We start from the raw sequence: 8,910 nt of genomic DNA on the forward strand, positions 1-8,910 counted from the left end.
TGTATAGTGCGGGCACGCGACGACGAGCAAGGGAGCTCGTCACCCGTGCGGTACGAATGCAGCGAGCAACATAGCGCATGGCGCGCGCACGAGGCAAGGGAGCCTGTGCGTGTGTGCCGTATGTGCTATACGATGGGCGAGGGAGACAATGCAAGGCACGAGCGACGAGCAAGACGCGTGTGGGCAGCGATGCTGCCGCGCCACAGCGCGCCTGGCTCGCCCAGCCAGCAAGCAGAACGCGCGAGCAGGGAGCGATCCCTCGGTCGGCGCGCGCTGGCCTGCGCAGCAACACGCGACACAGCACAAGGCTGCGCAGCGTGGCCAGCTGTGGCGTGTGGCTGTGTGTGCTTTGTACTACGATCAATCGAGCGGGGCGCGCTGCCTCGTCTTGCGATGATTGGTACATTTTGATTTTAATTTTAATTTTCAGTTCGGAAACGATTTTAATTAATTTTAAAATTCGAAATTTAAATTGTTTTCTTGGATTTTAATTTTGAATATTATAATTATTATAAATTTTATTTATACTAATTATTTTACTAAAGTTAAATCTTGAATTAATTTAAATTCGTTTAATTCAACTGAAATAAATTAAATTAATGGATTCGATTATAATTTATATGAGCTGTAAATTTTGATTAAATTTGTATGTTTCCGGTTAGACTAGAAATACATTTTTATGTTTAAAATTAGTAAAGCATATGAATTTATTGGTTTAAGTGGGAGCATTTTTAGTCATAAACTCTTGATTAGGTCTACAAATCCCTTAAGGTTAAACAACTTGATTAGAATTAATAAGGACTGAATAATTGGTAGATTATTGGTGCCCTTGATTAATTGCTGCAAATATTTATGTGATGCATAACGTGTTTTACTAACCAGCTATGTGGGCCATTCATGATAATGAATGGGTGAATGGTATATATTGTATGTACTGTTTTGCAGGTTATGAAGTGACTAGTATGGCCCAAATAGGATAGAAAATATGGTCTGCGTACCATTAATTTGAATGTAATTGGTCTAAAGTACCAAAATTGTTTTTCAATTCAAATATGGTCTGCGTACCATCAAATAGTTGTAATTAGTTTAATTATAGCTTATCCTATTTGAAGAAAATGGTGCCTCCCACGGAGATTTTCAAGACGGACTTTTAAGTTGAAGCTTCAAGATGAAGTCGGGCCATACTAGATCACATTTATCTTATGCATGTTTTAAGTTATTTATTGCTTTTAAATATGTCTTAAATATGCATGAGATCAAAGCTTGATTATGTTGCATGATTAAGGATTTTAGTTCACTTAAAATCTAACCAACATAGTAAGAGCTTTAAGTTCCAAACTTAAAAATTGAGTTAAAAGGTGCCATGCCAAAATAACACTTACTTGGATATCCTTTCTTCACCGATCTTAGTAATAGTTTTCCGCCATAGCGAAGTGTTACTTATCGATACTAAAGGGGTAAGGTACACAAATAATTGTGAGTACATGTTAGTTTTGGTGAAACTCAACGATATAAGTAAGGAGTCCTTTTATGTCGTGGCAAAATCGATAGGTTTACCTAATAAGTTCTTAGACGTGCCTATCAACCAAGAATAGTTTCTAGACTATTAGCAAAAGGCTTTTGCTTACCTAAAAGATTTTAGAATTAAGTCTAAATACATAATGTGCTTAATTCTTCAATGGATTTTAGGATCTTGGAATCATTTTATTCACACCTGCCGGAACACATAACTTGAATAAAATGCTTAATGAACATTGAATTATGCATGTATGCTAGAATTTAAGTTTATTAAGAGAAACTGTGAATGATTATTTATTTGTTTATTCTTTTCAATTGTAGTTTTACTATGGCAAACAACAATCAAAACATCATCATGGGTTCTAAGCTTATGGTCAAGCTGAACCTAACAAATTTTCTTGAATGGGAAGCTAAGCTAGTTGAAATAGTCAGACTCAATGGACTTGAGTATGTACTGTTACATCCCATGCCAAGCTACTATGCCAGAGACATGACCCCTGAAAGATTTTCCGCCTGGGATGCGGATCTCAAAAAGGTTATGAGTCTCATGCTTAACAATATCCCTGATGAATGGGCTAGAAGGTTTGTAGCTTATGAACCTTTTACGCTCATCAAAAATATGAGGGATATCTGTCGTGGAAGCACGGAGGACAGGGACCTGAACGTCCATGAGTTGATTGAATCAATGTCTGGTCTAAAGGTTAGTTCTCCCAACAGGTGTTATAGGATGGAGGTCCAAGAAACACATGTTCAGCTCCTTCACACTAAACAAATGGTAGGCGTCCCACTAAGGTTCCATGTGGATCTTATGCTTTCATATTTTGATCGCCTAAGTCTGCTAGGAACACCAATAAGCGAAAGGGTGGCAGTCTCTATCTTGCTCAATTCACTGCATAGTGGGTTTGGTCGCTTCAAGCAACTATACCTAAGTGAACCAAGAGAAGAAACAGTTGCAGAATTTGTTCACCTTGTCAGAAAGGCTGAGATAATACTGGACTGCGAAGCCAAAGATTTACTCAAGGCTAAAGGGAGATCGTTCAAGAAAAGTGGAAAGTCCAAGGGCAATGCTAAATCAAAGCAGGACAAGTCCACATCAAGCTGTCTTTATTGTAATGGAATAGGCCATTACAAAAGAGAATGTCCAAAGCTAAAGGAAGATCAGAAGAACGGAACAGTCGTTCCATCTTCAGGTATTTTCGTTATAGACTATACACTTGTTAATTCAACTTCTTGGGTATTAGATACAGGTTGTGGCTCACACTTATGTTCCAATTCTCAGGGACTAAGAAGAAGTAGAAAGTTAAGCAAGGGTGAAGTCGACCTACGAGTGGGAAATGGAGCACGGATTGCTGCATTAGCTGTAGGAACTTATTATTTGTCGTTGCCCTCTGGGCTAGTTTTGGAACTGGAAGAGTGTTTCCATGTTCCAAGTCTTACTAAAAACATCATTTCTATTTCTTGCTTAGATGCTAAGGGATTTTCCTTTTTAATAAAAGACAATAGTTGTTCGTTTTATTTTAAAGAGATGTTTTATGGATCTGCTAGATTAGTCAATGGACTTTATTTATTAGATCACGACAAACAAGTTTATAACATAAATAACAAAAAGGCCAAAAAGGATGATTCAGATCTCACCTATTTGTGGCATTGTCGATTAGGCCATATTAACTTGAAACGCATGGAAAGACTTCAAAAAGAAGGAATTCTAGAACCATTTGACTTAGAGGATTATGGTAAGTGCGAATCATGTTTACTTGGAAAAATGACAAAGCAACCTTTCTCTAAAGTTGGAGAAAGAGCAACTAAACTATTGGGTTTAATCCATACAGATGTATGTGGACCAATGAGTACAAATGCTAGAGGTGGTTTCAGCTACTTTATCACTTTCACTGATGACTTCAGTAGATATGGTTATGTCTACCTAATGAAGCATAAGTCTGAATCCTTTGATAAAATTCAAGGAATTTCAGAGTGAAGTAGAGAATCAATCAAGAAGATTAAGGCACTGCGGTCTGATAGAGGAGGTGAATATCTGAGCTATGAATTTGATGACCATCTGAAAGAATGTGGAATTCTATCAGAATTGACCCCTCCTGGAACACCACAATGGAACGGTGTGTCGGAACGGAATAACAGAACCTTGCTAGACATGGTTAGGTCAATGATGGGTCAGGCCGAACTTCCAATAGAATTTTGGGGACATGCACTAAATATAGCTGTACTCACTATAAATAGAGCTCCGTCTAAAGCTGTCGAAAAGACTCCATATGAGTGAAGTATCTTTTTTTAAGATTTGGGGATGTGAAGTATACGTCAAACGATTAATTTCAGACAAACTTCATCCAAAATCTGACAAATGTATCCTTGTGGGCTATCCAAAGGAAACAAACGGGTATTACTTCTACAATACATCTGAGAACAAGGTGTTTGTTGCTCGAGATGGTATCTTTTTGGAAAAGAATCACATTTCCAAAATGACAAGTGGGAGAAAAGTAGACCTCGAAGAAATTCGAGTCGAACAACAAACTCTAGAGAATGCTCAAGATGACATTCAAGATGAAACTCAGAGATCTTTAGAAGTATCTGGTGAGGATCATGGTCAATCTAGAGATGTAACCCCACGTAGATCGCAGAGATATAGATCTCAACCGGAAAGGTACTTAGGTATTTTAACGAACGAGAGCTATGACGTTCTATTACTGGAAAGTGATGAACCTGCGACTTACAAACAAGCTATGACGAGCCCTAGCTCCAAGCAATGGCAAGAAGCCATGCAATCTGAATTAGACTCCATGTCAGAAAACCAAGTATGGGATTTGGTCGATTTTCCAGATGGCTACCAAGCCATTGGAAGCAAATGGGTTTTCAAACTGAAAAAGGACAAGGATGGGAAACTTGAAGTTTTCAAAGCTAGATTTGTTGCAAAAGGTTACAGGCAAGTCCACGATGTGGATTACGATGAAACCTTTTCACCAGTTGCAATGCTAAAGTCTATTCGGATAATGTTAGCAATCGATGCATATTACGATTACGAAATATGGCAGATGGATGTCAAAACCGCTTTCTTAAACGGCGTTTTAACAGAAACTGTGTTTATGACACAGCCTGAAGGTTTTGAGGATCCAAAGAATGCTAAAAAGGTATGCAAGCTAAAGAAATCAATCTACGGATTGAAGCAGGCATCCAGGAGCTGGAATATACGTTTTGATGAAGCAGTCAGTGACTTTGGTTTCATCAAGAACGCAGACGAATCTTGTGTATACAAGAAGGTCAGTGGGAGCAAGATTGCTTTCCTAGTATTATATGTCGATGACATATTACTTATCGGAAACGACATTCCTATGTTGAACTCTGTCAAGATTTGGCTTGGGAAATGTTTTTCGATAAAGGATCTAGGAGAAGCACAGTACATATTGGGCATCAAGATTTACAGAGATAAATCTAAAAAGATGATTGGACTTAGTCAAAGCACTTATATCAATAAGGTGCTTGATAGGTTCAAGATAGCAGACTCCAAGCGAGGCTACCTACCCATGTCTCATGGAATAACTCTAAGCAAGACTCAGTGCCCAAAAACACTTGATGAGCGTAAACGAATGAATGGGATTCCATATGCATCATTGATTGGTTCAATAATGTATGCTATGATATGTACACGCCCGGATGTTGCGTACGCACTCAGTGCTACGAGCAGATACCAGTCAGACCCAGGAGAGGCACATTGGACTGCTGCCAAGAATATTCTGAAGTACCTAAAAATGCACAAAGATGACTTCTTGGTCTATGGTGGAGATGATGAATTAATTGTTAAAGGCTATACGGGCGCAAGTTTCCAAACCGACAAAGATGATTTCAGATCACAGTCTGGGTTTGTCTTCTGCCTCAACGGAGGTGCAGTAAGCTGGAAAAGTGCTAAGCAAAGCACCATTGCGGATTCTACAACTGAAGCGGAGTACATTGCTGCACATGAAGCAGCAAAGGAAGCTATATGGCTAAGGAAGTTCATAGGTGAACTTGGTGTAGTCCCCTCCATTAAAGGACCAATAGCCCTGTATTGTATAATAACGGAGCTATTGCACAGGCAAAGGAGCCTAGACACCACTAAAGAGTCAAGCATGTACTTCGTAGATTTCACCTTCTACGAGAGTTCGTTGAAAGAAAAGAAGTCGAGATAAGCAAGATTGGAACTGATGACAACATATCAGATCCATTGACTAAACCTCTGCCGCAAGCGAAGCACAACTCGCACACTGCAGCTATGGGAATCAAGCATATTGGAGAATGGCTTTGATGTCCTTGTTTAATGTTTTAAAGTTTTAGAGTTTAATTCTTTGTAAAACATTATTGGTTAATCATTCAAAATAAATGAATAGAATTCATTTTTCCATTTAATTTGTGGTTTATTAAATGATGAGTCCCTTCAATTTGACGAAATATTCAAGATAGACTGTCAGAACCAGTCCTGTGACTAAGAAATGTCTATCAAGTGAACTTGAATGTCAAAAGTTGAAAATGGTCCCTGATCGGAGTTTTCTATAAAATTGGACGCATAGAAAACGTTAGACGACTAGAATGCAAGATGACTAGTAGTTCTGTTTCTTGAACTATGTGGACATGGCAATGTCAAAATCATTTGCATAGATACTTACTTTGGGAAGACTAGTATCGGATAGACCTATGAAACTTTACTGTAAGAGATGAAAATCTGTCATAAGTAAATTTCATTATAATTATTAGACACTAAATCCTCAATACCTGAGTGATTTGAGATTACTTGTTTGAGAACTGGTTGCTTTGACGTTGACCAACCGTCGCACCGTAAAAGGAGGCTATAAAGGCAACGCTCAGGTAATCACCTATCAAACGAAGTCTAATCTCAATATCGCAAGATTGGGATTGTCCTCCCATAAATCGGGATGAGATGCTTAAAAGTTGTACAGGGCCACTCGGAGAGCTAGAAACTGTAAAATGCATGGCCGTGCTCGGATGAATCATAGGCTATGATTATCTGTTTATTTGATCAGCTGAACTCTGAAACCGAGAAACACCTCTGGACATAATAAGGATGACAACTCTTACCTTATGTTCAAGAGCAAGCATCGAGCGACAAAGGAATTAGGCAAATGCACACTTGTCCCTAAGGACAAGTGGGAGACTGAAGGAAATAGTGCCCTTGGTCCAAGTATGCATTCAATGTTAAGTCTAATAAATGCGGTTCAGTATTAATTAACAAGTTAATAATTCAGTGAGATCAAGTGAGCTGAATGCCTAGCTAGAGGTCGCTTCAGTTCAAGTGGAATTAATGATATTAATCCACAACTTACTCTTGACTGAACCCGTAGGGTCACACAAATAGTACGTAAACGGATCAAGTATTTAATGGCTTTAAATACTCTATCTATGGATATTCGGAATCGACGGATCTTGGTTTCAGTGGGAGCTGAGATCGTCACAAGCAAGAAATGAATACTCCGGAAACGATGATATTGCCGGAAACGGAAATATGGATCGTATCGGAAATATAAATATTATCCAAGTCGTAGATGTTGCCGGAAACGGAAACATGGTACGTATCGGAAAATATTAATGGAAATGGAAATATTGCCGGAATCGGAAATATTGCCGGAAACGGAAATATTGTTAGAATCGGAAATATTATCGGAGTCGGAAAATAATTCCGGAAACGGAAATATTAAATATTTGTTCGAAACGGAAATTAATTCCGAAATCGGAAATATTAAATATTATTCATATCGGAAATGAATTCCGGAACCGGGAATTTAATCGGAAGCGCATCGTACGAATAAGCATCGAACGAGGCCTGCCGGACGAAGGCCCAGCACGAAGCCGGGCCATCGCCCAGCAAGCCAGCGCACCACAAACGCCCCAAGCCAAGGCAGCGCCCAGGCCCAGCGCGCGCTAAGGCCACGGCTGCGTGTGGGCCTCGTGGCGTGGGCTGCGAGCTCACAGGCGGCGCGCGCATAGGCGCCCCTCGTGGGCTGCCGTGCGTGTGTGTGTGTTTGTGTTCGTACACGAATCCTAAAGCTATTAGGATTTGATATATGATTAAATTCCTAATCCTAAAAGGATAAATTAATTAAGTCAGAGTCCTACTAGGATTCTAGTTTAATTAATTAGTATCCTAATAGGATTCCAGTTCCTTTTCCATACCTCTATAAATAAGTGCCTAGGGTCATTATTTACAGACGCAATTGAAGTATTCAAAAGGTAAGTTTTTGAAAGAAAATTCAGCCATACACTTACACTAACCTAGCCGAAAATCCTATTACCTTAAGGGTGATTCTAGTTGGTCAATCTTGAGGCGGATCCGGACGTACTGTGGACTATCTACGGAGGGACGACACTTGGAGTCCTAAAGACTTGTTCTTGTTCGGTTCGGGCGCAGCTAGGGAGGGCACGCAACAAAGTGTATGCACCTAAACTATGCTAAATGATAATGTGTAAATAATATGCTTTCCTGGCTTTATGGTTATTCCGCATGATTTATGATTTGTCATATGAATCATAGCCTCACAGCTGGCAGCTGCGCTAGACGCTGGCGTAAGCTGGCGTTTAGCAGCAACTTCTCCTATTTAAACCCCTAATTTTGAGCATTATTGGGAGGCAAAAATCAAAACACAACGTCGTAATACAAAAATTGCCACTCAAATCAAAAATACAAAAATCCTCCAAAATCACATACAATTTTAAAGTTCTAAGCAATTGGGAGCTCTAAAAGGAATTCTTGCCTAAACCTAACTAGGTAATTCCGAATCCCACCCCTAATCAATCATGTTTCTTTGATTTTCTATTTCAAAAATGATTAGTAAGTTGGCAATTTTAATCCCAAAACTGTCACTTACAACAATCATACATTTCTTACAAAATCCAAACTTTATGTGATATAAAAGTACAAACTTTCAAGATTCAATGATGTTCAAAGTTGTTTGTAATCACTTCTTTGAACTAGAATCACCTTCAAAACATGGAGTAATCAAGATGATGCCTTTCTAATTTTTAAAGGTTTAATCTTTGAGATTCAAGACTCCATTTTTCAAATTTCAAGTTCAAGTTTCAAGATCCGATAATGTTTAGGGTTGTTTGCAATCACTTCCTTAAACTAGGATCATTTCAAAATAAGAGCTCATCAAAGATCAAGCCTTTTCAACATTAAAAGGTCCAATCTTTGAGATTCAAGACTCTTAAATTCAATATTTCAAGTTCAAGTTCAATATTTCAAGTTCAAGTTCAATATTTCAAAGTTCAACATTTCAAGTTCAATATTTCAAGTCCAACATTTCGAGATTCAAACTTTTCAAAGTTCAAGTTCCATGTTCAAAATCTAAGACACTTTAGGTCGAGCAACTTGACCTAAAGTAGAGATTTTTGCTT

Source organism: Spinacia oleracea, chromosome 4 (assembly GCF_020520425.1).
Source record: "Spinacia oleracea cultivar Varoflay chromosome 4, BTI_SOV_V1, whole genome shotgun sequence".
NCBI classification, from domain to species: Eukaryota; Viridiplantae; Streptophyta; class Magnoliopsida; order Caryophyllales; family Amaranthaceae; genus Spinacia; species Spinacia oleracea.